The 14,545-nt window shown below is 40.2% G+C and overlaps 1 protein-coding gene across 5 annotated transcripts in view; it reads right to left on the bottom strand.

Annotated features, from left to right (window-relative positions):
- LOC129730032 (extracellular sulfatase SULF-1 homolog) overlaps nt 1-14,545 on the bottom strand; it is a 111,519-nt gene that overhangs the window by 73,426 nt on the left and 23,548 nt on the right. For all 5 annotated transcript variants that reach the window (XM_055689000.1, XM_055688999.1, XM_055689001.1 and 2 more), the window contains exon 3: nt 7,180-7,225. The gene's annotated coding sequence lies outside the window, so the exon portion shown is untranslated. The remainder of the gene's footprint in view (nt 1-7,179; nt 7,226-14,545) is intronic.

Consider the following 14,545-nt stretch of genomic DNA (forward strand, 5'->3'; position numbering starts at 1 on the left):
CCCGGAACGATCCAGATTCCCCGGAGGAACCCGGAATTAAGACATTTACATTTTTGCATCAAATAAAGCGTGCGACACTTCTACCTTCAAGACTTTTCATCAGGAACCATCAAGAAGACATATTTTTGAATACAGATTACGTTGGCCACTCCCGGGATGATCCGAATACCCCGTAGGAACCCGGAAATGGGGACATTTACATTATTGCATCAAATAAAGCGTGCGACACTTCTATCTTCAGGATTTTTCATCAGGAATCATACAAAAAAAATATTTTCAAATATAGGCTGCATTGGCCACTACCGGAACAACCTGGATGCCCTGAAGGAACCCGTAGTGGGAGAATTTACATTTCTGCATCAAAATATAGCATGCGACACCTCTATCTTCAGGATTTTTCATCAGGAATCATCCAAAAGACATATTTTTTAAATACAGATTACGTTGGCCACTCTCGGAACGATTCAGATGCCCCGGAGGAACCCGGAATGGGGACATTTACATTTCTGCATCAAATAAAGCGTGCGACAGCTCTATTCTCAGGATTTTTCAGATGAATTTTTTTCGGATGTTGTGCTCATGACTCAAGGAAAAGATAATTCAGTACGTTTTGAGACACGGAGATGAAGTAAAATTTATTACTTTTACAAATTTAAAAATGTGAATTAACTCATTAGAAAATAATAACTCTTCAATCAAATTTTTATCTCAACCTAAAAAGGAGAATTTGTTGTTCATTTTAGTATCGGATAAGATGCCGATCACATCTTTGCGTTATCACTGACAGTGCGAATAAAGTATTCCTTGTAATAAAATGAACAGTGAAAAGCTGATTTAACACTCAAAACTAAACGGCTCACATGTTGTCAAAATGAGTCAACTTTTCATTGAATGCATTTACTAGTGCCCACTATCACATAGAGACTTCATTTCACTAAAGTGCAGCACTGCATCAGCCGCTATCGATGCTGAGATCCGCTGCAACTAGTTCGCTATCCATAGCCATGCCACAGCTATGGCCGCTTTCCGCCATCACTGGTATCCACTGCACTGTTGTCGCTGTCTAGAACTATTATGAGCGGCTCCGGCCGAAACAGGCTTTTATATAGGGCAAATAGCATGTTTTCAATTGCAAGGTATATGATTCTGTCGACCGTGCTTGGGAAGCAATCATATAACGACCAATCAGAGGTCGAATTTTTCTTTTTGACAAGGCTTGACTATTTTTGATAGTACAATAGTGTGAATAATAAAATTACAAATATCTTTTTTTGAGAAGAATCTTAGAAGATTTTCCAATCTATTGCTGCAAGAACGAAGGAAATCCATCGAATACTAACCAATTTATTAGCATTTGAAATTAGACATATTTTTCACTTTTTTCGGTTTTAGATTTTCATTTCACATCCCTATGTAGTCGAGCTTCCTGAGAGAAGTATTCTACTTCAAAATGTAAATGTCCCAATTCCGAATTCCTTCGGGGAATCTGGGTCGTTCCGGGAGTGGCCAACGTAATCTGTATTTAAAAAAATATGTCTTTTGGATGATTCCTGATGAAAAATCCTGAAGATAGAGGTGTCGCATGCTATATTTTGATGCAGAAATGTGAATTCTCCCATTACGGGTTCCTTCGGGGCCTCCAGGTTGTTCCGGAAGTGGCCAATGCAGCCTATATTCAGATATATGTCTTTTAAAAGATTCCTGATAAAAAATCCTGAAGATAGAGGTGTAACACGCTATATTTGGTGCAAAAACGTAAATGTCCCCTACAAAAGGTTCCTCTGAGGACTTCCGGATGAAAAATAGCCATTTCTCGATGAGTTCTTGGCCGATTCAGGATCTTGATGAACCATTTACTTCAGAAATGATTTTGTCATCTATGCCAATGATGCAAATGAGCATTTTTATCAGGTAACCCATTACCAAATCCATCCAAAAATTAGTAGGTTTGATATGCCTACCGAAACTCAGGAATATTTCCTATATCCGGTGACCTAGGCCAGATCTGGGGTCAGAAAATGAAACTTCAAAAGTTTTCCAGTTCAATGCTGTACGAATTATTAAAATCGAATAACGTTTAGCAAAGCTATAGCATCTCAAATTTCATCAAAATTTTGCCTATCCTACTTATTTTGACTATCCCCTGTATCTCTGATCAGCCTCTTCAGTTCCTCAGTAGAAACCACGTCGACAGTCAGCGCTCATTATCTCATCTTCTTCTTTGTAAGTTCGCAGATGTTTTATTTTGCTCAAAATGTTCCTCTCCAGGCCCCTTGGGTCGACGAGACAGCTCGGCGGTACATATGAGAGATTGATGAGAATGGCAGAAATCGTAAATAGTGTGAGATTAGTATAAAGAGAGTTATGTTTAATGTAGATGGGAAGTTTTGGATTGATTTGATTTGTATGATTTTGGTTTGGGTTTACTTTTCATTTTGGGTTTTATTTATTTGGCCTAGCCACAAGAATCCTTTTATTATTGCACAAGCTTGATGATCTGTAAAACGCAGCCTATAAAAAAAAAATGTTTGTTGAAAATAAAATATGACTTAGCCGTTACCAGCAATCCTTCTTGAGTCACTTATTAGGACCCAGTTAATATTTCCATTACCTTTATATCAATGTAACATATAACGTCTAAGTCGTAGAAATGAATTGCACATGTGCATGTTATACATGACTTTTCAGGATAACAAAAATAACCTTGTTCACTCCTTGCAGCAAGATGCAATTCTTTTATTATGGCTTTACTTTAGAGAAAAGTAAAACATTTTCTGAACAACGCAAGAGTCGCATTCTATGAAATTGTTCCCCTTTTTCCCACTTGAAATTTTAGAACATTTATGCATACTTTTGTTTAGAGCCACTTTCAGAAGTGAATGTGACCGCTGTTCATTTACTGAGTTGTCTATAAGCCCATGCACCACGTCAAGGTTCAGTTTTGTCGCAGGGAGAATTAAAAGTAAATCAAATATTGTTTAAATAAGAAGCAAAGATGAGTTTGGACTGCAATAAAATATCAATAAAAGTACAAAAAAAGGCGAAACATCTGCTTAAAATAAGTCAAAAACAAATAAAAAGTAATTTAAAAAAAAGGTAAACAAATTAACAAATAGGGCATATCAAAAATTTATACAAATCCGGTTGAAAGTAATCTCATAATATGTCTGAAATGAACCAAAATAATCAAAAATAAACCAAAAGTAGGTCAAAACTGGATCAAACTTAAATTTAAAAAAGTCAAAAATAGGCTAAAACGATTCTAAAATTGATCAAAAATACTATCCATTTTTGAATTGATTTAAACTGAATTAAAAAATTGATAAGGTGTTTGATAAATAGGTTAAAAAGCGGAGAGAAAAATATGTTAAATTTAACATAAAAAGGCCAGAATGAAAAAAAAACGATCAATAAAAGAATACAAACAGGCGGAAAACCTGATTGAAATAAGTCAAAAACAAATGTTATTTCAATAAAAATTGAGAAAATTGTATCAAAACAAGTGAGGAACAAGTTTAACAACTAGGGCAAAAGTGAACAAAAAATAAGTAAGGCTGATACAAATTTCGAATTTTTTTCATGTCCAAGGTTATCAAAGTTAGCAAAGGGGGTGGCAAAAAATAAATAACACCGAGACGAGAAAAAAGAAATATCTTTGATCAAAGTTTGCGTGCAAGTTATGACGTTTGTAACTTGCACTCAAATAAATGTTGAAAAATAACAGTTTTTTTATTTTTATTATTTATTTCGCTTGTCTTTTGACGACACTCTCGCTGTCACTGGACTTGTTTGTTGCTAAATAAAGCATTTATGCTGTCGGAAAACCAATAAAATGAACAAAACGGTTTGGGCTTTTTTTTTCTTCCCCTTTCAATATTCAAGATTTTTGAAGGGGGGGGTGACATAAAATGAAAATAAAATTTGTAAAGGCCTAAAAAGAAATTAAAATTGGGCAAAAACAAGCTGAACAAAATTTAAAAAAGCACTTTAGAAATAAGCTGAAAACAGTACAAAAATGAGTACAACAGTACAACTTTACGAACTAATTTCATTTTTTTTAATCTAACAACCAGACAACGGAGATTGCGGGTTCGAGTCCCGTCTAGACGAGGGAAAAGAATTTCTAAGCCCAAAAGTCACACCTTCTATTCCCGTTCATTTTCGCATCCTCGCAAACTGCATACATTGCCCGCTTTACTAAACTTAAAATTTAACAAGCAAAACTGAATACAGAGTCGATCACAACAAGTAAAAATAGGTTAAAATTGGATAAAAATATACTAAACAAAATTCAAAAATTGTACAAAATAAATATGTAAAACCGCATCAAAATTTAAAAACAGCGGGTCAAAAAGTGATACAAATAATTTTGGAATATTTTTCAAACGAACCAAAATTATCAAAAAAAAATCAAAAATAGGCCCAAGCTGGACCTAAATTATATTGAACAAATCAAAAACAGTCAAAATGATCGTATAATGGATCAAAAATAAATAGGGAAATAATTCAAAATCATATGAAAAAAAAGGCAAGATGTAACAGAAATATCGACAACCGTCCCAGTGGGAACGATATCTGGAGGTATTATTTAACTAAAATCAAAAGACAGTTCAAAGACGCGCGGAACATTTTAAAAGCATGCGGGACTTTTCGTAAGACGTTTTTCTACGCGGGACATGTTGTTAAAAGGCGGGACGCCTGGTCACTTTAGTTATATAAGAAACAAAGAAGTTAAGAATTGAACAAAAAATGAGTAAAAATGGATTAGGGTAAGGAACGGCTTGAGCATTAGCGCCTATTTTAATCAGTCGAAGAAAACAGGCCTAAAACTCCTACATTTTGATCAATATCGACAATTCACTTCGGGTGCTAAAATAAAAATAAAATAAAATAATAAAAAAAAGTTTGAAAATAAACTAAAAATAGGTCCGAAATGAGCCTCAAATTGGTCAATATAAAGCAAAAATAGGTCTAATTGAAATCGATACATACATAAATTGACGTATTGGGACGGGGAGACTCTGTCATTTTAATTTTTTTTTTGATATTGATACAGAAAATATCACAGGAAATGGTTAGTGTCTATTCATGTCGTCATGTGCTAGAAAAGCTCGCATGTGATTGGGTCATTGGGTTCGCGTAAATTTTTCCTTGAAACTTTTTATCGTTTTTTTTACCGCTTCGCAATGAAAAAGTAATGATAACTAGCATATTACAAAATTTTTCAACATTTTATTTATCCAACAATATATCGGTTATTGTTTTCCATCATGTGGTTATGCTGTTATTATCGTTTGAAATCTGCCGCAACATTTGCCAGTTTCATTTTCAATTGTACAGAATGTATACCAGTTTGGAAAAAAAAGGCAAAAAGTTTTAAAATGAAAACCTTGATGAACTTTGGTCAAAAACAGGTTCAAATTTTGTTGAGAACAGTTCGCAAATGACAAATGACAAAACTATCATACATTTACTTATTTCCATCACTCAAATGTGAGTGATGAACGTGGGAAACATTTCCACTGGCACATAAATTGTACACATCACTTTCAAAACTAATAAAAAAGAATCTGCATCAAAGCGTTCCCTAGTCTCCTTCAACCAATAATGGTGATGTAAACAACAAACCGTGCCATGTTTCTTGCTTAATATTCTGCACCGTTGAATCAAACCGACCCGCAGTGAGGGCTCCCCATTCACGACGAACCATTGATGAATGGAGCTAATTTCCAGCCATTTTCACCCATTTGGTCGCAGTTACTGTCAACCGAAATCGGACATATTTTTCATTCACCAGGCAGACATGCACCAAGCTGCTGGGGCACAGGTTTGGTGCCGCTCAAGCAAAACTGGTTTGTCTCGGGTTGTCTAACTAATCCGCTCAGCAACCGGTTGGAGGTCTCCTGCCGGCGGCGCACAGGCAGAAGGTGGCCCATTCATTCAGTCGTTTATCCACCCATTCAGTCAAGCACGAGGTTGGTCACGAACGGTCCACTGAACCGAAATGGCATCAATTAGGCTTTATGTGCGTGCGTGTGTGATTGTCAAGCTGTGTGCTTGTGTGTATGACTGCAGAGATGAAGCCCTCAAATGGGAGGATGCGGACGGGTGGTGGGATGTAATACAGCTTTCTTACAACCAGAAAAGGTTGAAACGCATTTGGGGGCGCAAGTCGTTGTCATTACTACGGTTTTCCGAATAGAGAGCATTATCCGGTTCGTAGACCTTTGTCTCATCCGGCTGTGGGTGGCTTGCAGGTCTTGGTTCGGTTGTCACGCACAGTCGTCAGGGAAGGAAAGTCGGTTACGGGTTTAAGGAGTAGACCGGCGGGAAACTATTGCGCTGTACTTATAATAGATGAAGTCCCCCGTTTTAAAGCGCTGCCGTCAGCACCGGGTATAACAATTTTCTGGTCTCGAACTCTACAGTGCTGCCAAGCTCAGCAATCAGCTCTAGGCAGTGAACCGTGGTATCAGCGATTTACTGCGGTGGTACATGTCGCTTCTTTTAAGCAATTACGACCGCTGTGGACACTGACTAGCAATGCGACAGCGGAATCCATACAAGGAAAAGGAGAAAAGAAATGGCTCCGAAAAGGAGTAAGATAATTGACGGAATCCGTACGACAACGACGACGGCGATGGCGGTGGCGACAGCTTCAGAGCACACTATGCCGGCAAACCACGACAAAGACCTACCACGGACACGGACGGATACTCGGGAGACGTACGGAGAAGTCGAGTTGAACGAATGAAACAGAACTTCTTTTTTTTTGCCCTTGCGTTGCCTGCCATAAGAAGATGTACAGCATCTTTTACATGGGACTGTAGTACATACCTACCCTTGGGACAGGACCATGTATCGATGCTGGATGTGGAAATCGGTTGGTTTCGGACGTTACAGACGGTTATATACGTGAATATACGTGAATCGCGAATGGAAGACATTTCAGTCTATCGATTCAAATGATGTGAACAGCTTCAGAATTTGGAAGATTGATGATTTCTGTCTCATTTCACGATTACAATACTTAAACATCGAAACTCATCACATTCATTTCATAATTAACTAAAAAGTACAAAATTTATTTCGAAACAAAAGGTTTGAATGGGAATAACAGACTTCGTAATAAGAAAGTGAATTATTATTTAATCATTATCAACACTTTGTAGCACTTACCCGTATTTATGTCCCGCCGAAATTAACCACCACGATTAAAAACAATCTAAAAAGAAAAAAATAACTGTCAGTAGTAATTAGCTAAAACATTAAAAAACATAAAATTTTGAGCCAAAAAATACGAAATAAGAGCTCGATTGTAAAGACCTTCATGTTAATCCATATTTGAAGTTAACCAAACACCCAGATTTCAAAGAATTTTATGAGTTTGATGACATCAGTAGACATTTTTGCATAAACTATAGACTAAAGACGCTTGGAGTTTAAAATATTTGACTTCAAAAATTAAAATGATTTTTTTTTAAAACGTCAACACTTTTGATGTTATACTCGTCTATACATTATAAAACAGCTACTTTAAACATAAAAGTAACGTTCCATAACAACCTAGGTTAGAGTTCTTTTCAAATAAATGAAATTCTTTGAGACCATGCTATCCTGGCTACAGCAGCCGTTGTAGTAATAAAATCAGCATCCCCAGTAGGAGTAGTCCAGTATTGCATCAAACCAATCTATTTGGCCCCACCACAGGTAAGAGCACGGTCCCCGAAAGGGTAGCCCATCAAATTGTAGCATCTACCGAGCCGATGTCATATAGGTGCTCGTAAATCTTCTACTTTAGTTGCTACTGCTCTGACAACCGGTTACTAGCGAGCGACCAGCACTTTTCCTTCTATTTGGGCGCCCAGGATCGTCGTTATGTCGCTAACAAATTGCCCAACGGATAGGTTTAATTTCGTCCGTAGCTTCCAGCACCAAGCAATAGGACAGATACTCAACTGAATGTTGTAAAATTAGAAAAAAAAAATTCAACCGCGAAATGACATACAGCTCGTAAAATCGGTTCCCTTATCGTATTATGGAACCATTGAGCCATCCGAAATTGCTTCTCATAAAAACAAAACTTTTTCATTGGGTTTATCACATGCTAAATTCCAAAATAGATTTTCCCGGATATTAAAACACTTGGTGGTGCTGTCCTTTAATCGAATGAACCGGTAAGACTGCACATCCCGACGGGTCCTATAAATCGAACAGTTGAACCGAATTGCGGGAAGTAAAATCCAGTGCTCAGTTTCCTGCCAATGCATCGCTGCAGGGTAGTGCAGCACATGTTCTGCATAGCAATTCCAGTCCGTCTGCCGTCTGGCTGGAACTAGTCTGTTCCACACCTTCTTCCCTTCCGATTGTTGGTCCATTCGATGCATTTTTACTCAATCACATTTGCACGTGCAATTTATCAGAAAGCTGTTCAGGAAGGAAGACTCAATCTGCCGAATGTATTCGGCATCTCCTTGCTGCCAAGTGTGTGCTTTAAGGGAGTCTACTAGACTGACTGATTGGCTACAACGTGCAACGATTACCGTACTGTGAGTTTTTCTAGCTTTATCAGAATTACAGCGTATAACTTGAGTTTGAGTAATCGGAAATAGTTGTGCACACAGAGAGAGAAGGTTTCCACATATGAGGCGAAAATAGCTTAATGTATAATTGGCATTTTTCACTGACCACCCTGTGTTCGAGATACGAGAGTGTTAGCACTATCAATCTTCCTGTCCGGAACAAACAGATGATGAACTGGCCGTGCCAGGCTAACAATTCATCAGCTGGTTGGGCATTCCATTCAAAAAAAAAAAGATTGATTGCGAAATGTAATTCGATTTTTTATCGCTATTTGCGAAGGTGAATACTTTGCATTTCAGGTTACAGGCAATATAACCTACGATAGACCTTGTGTAATGTTAGGAATATATTGTTTGGAAGTGAGGCGGAGCTGTCGAGAATCAGATCAGGAACCTTGATTGTATTCAAATACCTAACAAAGACCAAACTAGTCTACAGAATAGTTGTAAAGTTAACGAAACGACTCCGTTAGAGGCAACAGCCGAGATTCTATGACTTATAGAATCTCTGTTCTAGTGTAACTTAAGTCATTATAATAAACTATAAATTTGTTTAATATCGACATACAATTGTATTACTGTTTTGAGATTCAAAAAACCTCTGGTGTTAAATCAAAATAATTAGCACAAAAATGTGAACTTGGAAATCAAACCAAAATCTTTCCACAATCATTGGTTTTGATAAATACTGTATTATTATATTTCAATCGATTTTGTTTCAATCAATTTCAGCTTTACCCTTTTCTTTCAATAAGAAGCATTCTTCAACAAATTAAATCATTTGCTTTCGTTAGAATTACTCTACTTGCAGTTGATGCCAAATAGTGACGTAGCTATTTGGGTTTACTTTTGAGTTCGAATAGTTGTTTACATTTTTTTTTCCTCATCTATAGTTTATTTGACACGGCACAAATACAATTCAATGTTTAGAGGCGCCAATTATATCTGGTAGCTTACTTTCTAAAGTATCTTAATAACTAAAAGCAAATTTTTTATCCTCGCTGCCGACTACGAGCTGAAACTAAATCTAACTTAAGCTAGAATGTTTTGCATGAAAAGCACTGATTTGTGTTTGATGGTTTTCCATCGCCATAGGTAAGCAGCATATTGAATATGTTCCGCTGCTGGGCCAAGATATTACGGACTGGCATATTGGGTTGTCTCCCTCGGGGCCTGAGAGTATCGTGCGGGTCTAGTTGCTGTTTCCGGATCCGGGGTCTTAACGTGTTCTTGTCGTTTGGTTGGATGTAGGCGGAAGGGGATAGGACTAAACTGGGGCGTGGATGGATTTCAGGAAAACGTATATAAGGGACATGTAGGATAGGTCACGGCTCGCCAAGACATCACGAACAGGAACAGCCGGCTGCCTACCTTCGGCCTGCAGGGAAGCTACTAATCTAGACCTGGCGTCACGGTGTACAGGGCATGACCAAACAACGTGCTCTATGTCGTGATAACCTTCACCACAGGCACAGATACCACTCTCCCCGAGCCCAACACGACGGAGATGCGCGTCAAATCTATAGTGATTGGACATAAGCCGGGACATCACGCAAATGAAATCCCGACCTACATCCAACCCCTTGAACCACGGGTTCGTCGATACCTTGGGGATTATGGAATGTAACCACCTTCCCAGTTCCCCCTTGGTCCAAGAATTTTGCCAACTGATGATCGTATTCTGACGTACAAATGCGAAACATTCATTAAAGGCAATTGGTCTTTCATAAATATCACCGTTTGTTGCGCCCACCTTAGCCAAAGAATCCGCTTTCTCATTACCCGGTATCGAGCAGTGAGAAGGGACCCACGCTAAGGTAATCTGAGTAGATTTTTCGGATAAAGCACTCAGATGTTCCCGTATTTTCCCCAGGAAATACGGAGAGTGCTTAACATCTTTCATCGATCGGAGAGCCTCAATGGAACTGAGATTAACCTTTCAAAATTTTCAATCACGGGACGGTTCAAGACCTCACATTTGATTAGAATACGAGAAGACAGGCTCCAGAAGCGGTTTTTCAATGGTAGTACTCCAGCTAAGACCTCCAAACTCATCGTATGGGTCGACTGCATGCAACCTAAGGCGATACGCAAACAACGATATTGTATTCGCTCCAGTTTGATCAAATGTGTGTTTGCTGCGGAGCGGAAGCAGAAACACCCGTATTCAATAACAGACAATATCGTTGTTTGGTAAAGCCTTATAAGGTCTGCTGGGTGGGCTCCCCACCATTGTCCGGTTATTGTACGAAGAAAATTCACTCTTTGTTGACATTTTTTCATCAGATACCTCACGTGACAACCCCAGGTGCCTTTAGAGTCGAACCAGACACCAAGATATTTGTGTACCAAAACCTGAGAAATCGTTTTACCCATTAATTGTGTTTGAAGCTGAGCAGGTTCATGCTTCCTAGAAAAAACTACTATCTCAGTCTTCTCCGGAGAGAATTCGATACCTAGCTGTAAAGCCCAAGCAGACAAATTGTCCAAGGTATCTTGCAATGGTCCTTGCAAATCGGCATCCTGTATCGGCTCCTGTAACAGAGATTACACTGTCGTCTGCAAGTTGTCTTATCGTGCATGAGTTTGCCAGACATTCGTCGATGTCATTTACAAACTTTTATGTAAAGAAGGGGGCTTAAACATGAGCCCTGGGGAAGACCCATGTAGCTAATGCGAAAAGTTGCCAAATCGCCGTGCGTAAAATGCATGTGCTTTTCGGACAACAAATTGTGCAAAAAATTGTTCAAAATTGGAGAAAATCCTTGTCGGTGAAGTTTACCCGAAAGAATGTCAATAGAAACGGAATCAAAAGCCCCCTTAATGTCCAAGAACGCAGACGCCATTTGTTCTTTGCGAGCATACGCCAGCTGAATATCTGTTGAAAGCAACGCAAGACAATCATTCGTCCCTTTGGCACGGCGGAAGCCAATTTGAGTATCTGATAGTAGACGACAGGCAACTGAAAATTCTGCCATCGTAAAAGGTGATTCAATCGCGTCGTGGCCCGGAGACGCATCGCGAACAATGTTTTGCTCAGGAACAGAGTCCGGACATACTTTCCTGGCAAAATCAAATATCCACCTACTTGAAGACTCCTCGCTTTCGTTGACCGTTACGCGATTCCGCATTCTTCGAGCTGTGTTCCAAAGAGTGCTCATTGATGTCTCCCTCGACGTCTCGTTTACGAACCGACGCCAATATCCGCGTTTCTTTGCCTTAGTCAAGCTTTTAAACTTGGTATCAAGCTCCGAATAACGTTTAAAGTCGTCGGCATCGTCTGTATCCCGGAAGGTCAGATACGCGTCGGATCTTTGCGTGTAGACATCGGAGCACTCTTGGTCCCACCACGGAGTGGGAGGCCGTTCTTTGATCGTTACGCCGGGATATTTCTTCGTTTGGGCTTGCAACGCGGCGTCGAGAATCAAGCCCGCGAGGAGGTTGTATTCTTCAAGTGGTGGATGATGTTGAATCGACTCGACCGCTTTTGAAATCATTTCCTCGTATAACTTCCAATCGACATTCCGTGTGAGGTCATACGGAATGTCAATTGGTCGCATGCGAGTTGACCCGTTATTAATTGAAATAAGAATAGGCAAATGGTCGCTACCGTGAGGATCAAGGATTACCTTCCATGTGCAATCCAACCGTAGCGACGTCGAACATAAGGATAGATCCAAAGCGCTTGGGCGCGCTGGAGGTTTCGGGATACGTGTCATTTCACCGTTGTTTAAAATAGTCATGAAGTCTCCCAAAATCAAACGTGGCGAGGGAAGAAGTTCTATTAAATCAAAGAGCAGCCGTTGCCCAACCTGTGCTCTGGGAGGAATATATATTGAGGCAATACAAAGCTCTTTACCTTGTATTGTCATTTGACATGCGACAACTTCGATGCCTGGAATCGAGGGGAGGTTAATACGATAGAAAGAATAGCACTTTTTAATCCCTAAAAGCACTCCTCCATATGGGGTGTCTCGATCAAGGCGAATAATATTAAAATCATGGAAGTTGAGATCAATATTTGAAGTAAGCCAAGTTTCACAAAGGGAAAATGCATCGCATTTGTTTTTATTTATCAAAACTTTAAACGAATCAATTTTTGGTAAAATACTTCTACAATTCCACTGTATGACAGAGATAGAATCCTTCATATACGCAGTTGAATTAGGCATCGAAGGATACAATCGCTGCAAGGAGGGGCCATTGGGCAGTCAACTGCTTCAAAAATGATCTAACTGTTGGGAGGAATGCTGTAAGAAAAATTTTAATTGGATCGGGTACATTGAAATTTTCAAAAATCCAGTCCACAATGTCAGAAAATTTCACTAATCCAGAGTTTGTTTCCTCAACTGGATGTGCAAAAGGAACAACTGGGGTTTTAGATGTTCCTGGCAGTGCTGGGAACTCTTTCTGGGACTTTAAATTTGCAAGCCCAGGAGGAGTTTGCTTCGGTTTTTCCGCAGCACTGTTTGGTTTGTTCGTACTTTTCATTACACTTTGGTAAATCTTCGGACCTTTACGAGGAAGTTTAGGAGAAGAAACATTTTTCCTCTTCCTAGACTCCCCAGGATTGGCATAAGATGTTCCCGCTGATGAATCGTCAGAATCGGTTTCATCAGAGGGCAACAGATCAAAGGGGTTCGATGTTATGGTAGAAGTGGTCACGGTCTTCTTCAGCATCTCAGCGTAAGAACGCTTTGAACGCTCCTTAAGTGACCGCTTGATTTTATCTCTGCGCTGCATGTACACCGGGCATGTGGAGAGCTCATGCTGGTTTTTCCCACAGTGAATACATTTTTCAGCATTAACACTGCAAAAATCTTCCGCATGAGTCTCCCCACACTTGCTACATCGTGCCTTATTGCAGCAGTAGGCGGCTGTGAGGCCTAACTGCTTGCAATTGGTGCAATTCATAACACGGGGTACATACAATCGCACAGGCAGACGAACCCGGTCGATCGAGACGTGGCTAGGGAGTGCAGATCCGGCAAACGTAACGCGAAACGAGTCTGACGGAGTGTAAACTTTTTTACCGCCGACGAGAGACATGGACCGCAATTGCTTACAATCCAAAATCTTCGCCTGTGTTTCGGTATTTTTGAAGCAACCTGTTGCGCTTTTTAGGATAAACTCGACAGACAGACTCGAATCGGTTATGACACCGTCGATCTCCACGTCTCGTGCGGGTATGTAGACGCGATACTCGCGTGTGAAGAGCTCAGAGCAAGCGATAGCATTGGCCTGTGCCAGATCACTGACCACGACACGGAGCTTGTTAGGTCGGACCTTGGAAATTTCGGTCACGGCCTTGTACCCCTTCGTCAGGTCTTTAGCAATTTGCAGTATGTTTAAACGCTTTGAATTCACTCCTGCCTTTGGACGAAAATAAACAGTATAGCTGCCCTGTTGAGATCCGTCCGGGTAAAGCCTGGGGCGAGGGGGGACTGGAGAATGAACAGGGGAGGGGGTAACAGAAGGGTCAGGGTCAGGGGGGTTCGGGGATGGTGGCACGGAAGGCGAGGGATCTATATCCATCGCGCTAAATGTAGCGCACTAGCGCACTAGCGCCGACAAGAACACGTACCTATTTACTTCTTCCTTCCAGCAGTGGTTGTCCGATCGTTCGAAGCTGCACCCAAAGCAGCCAGCAGCACCAGTACAGCAGCACCAATACAGCCACCAGCAGTGAGCCGGGTGTGAGATCACTCAGCACAGCGACACGGACTCGACTGTCAACTGATGGGCTTGGATTAAAAAGATCTATTCACGGTGCACAGATCAAAACTGCAGCTGGTATTTTGCACCAATACAGCCAAAGTTGTGAGCCGGGTACAGAACGTATCGACACAACTCACAATCTAGTTGACCTTTAGCGCGAATAATACACTCTTTTGTTTGGCTATTCGTACACACGGACCGGATTGTAATAGAACGACCACTTTGCACGTCCGTTTCTGTCGAGT

The sequence above is a fragment of the Wyeomyia smithii genome, chromosome 3 (assembly GCF_029784165.1).
Source record: "Wyeomyia smithii strain HCP4-BCI-WySm-NY-G18 chromosome 3, ASM2978416v1, whole genome shotgun sequence".
Taxonomy (NCBI): Eukaryota; Metazoa; Arthropoda; class Insecta; order Diptera; family Culicidae; genus Wyeomyia; species Wyeomyia smithii.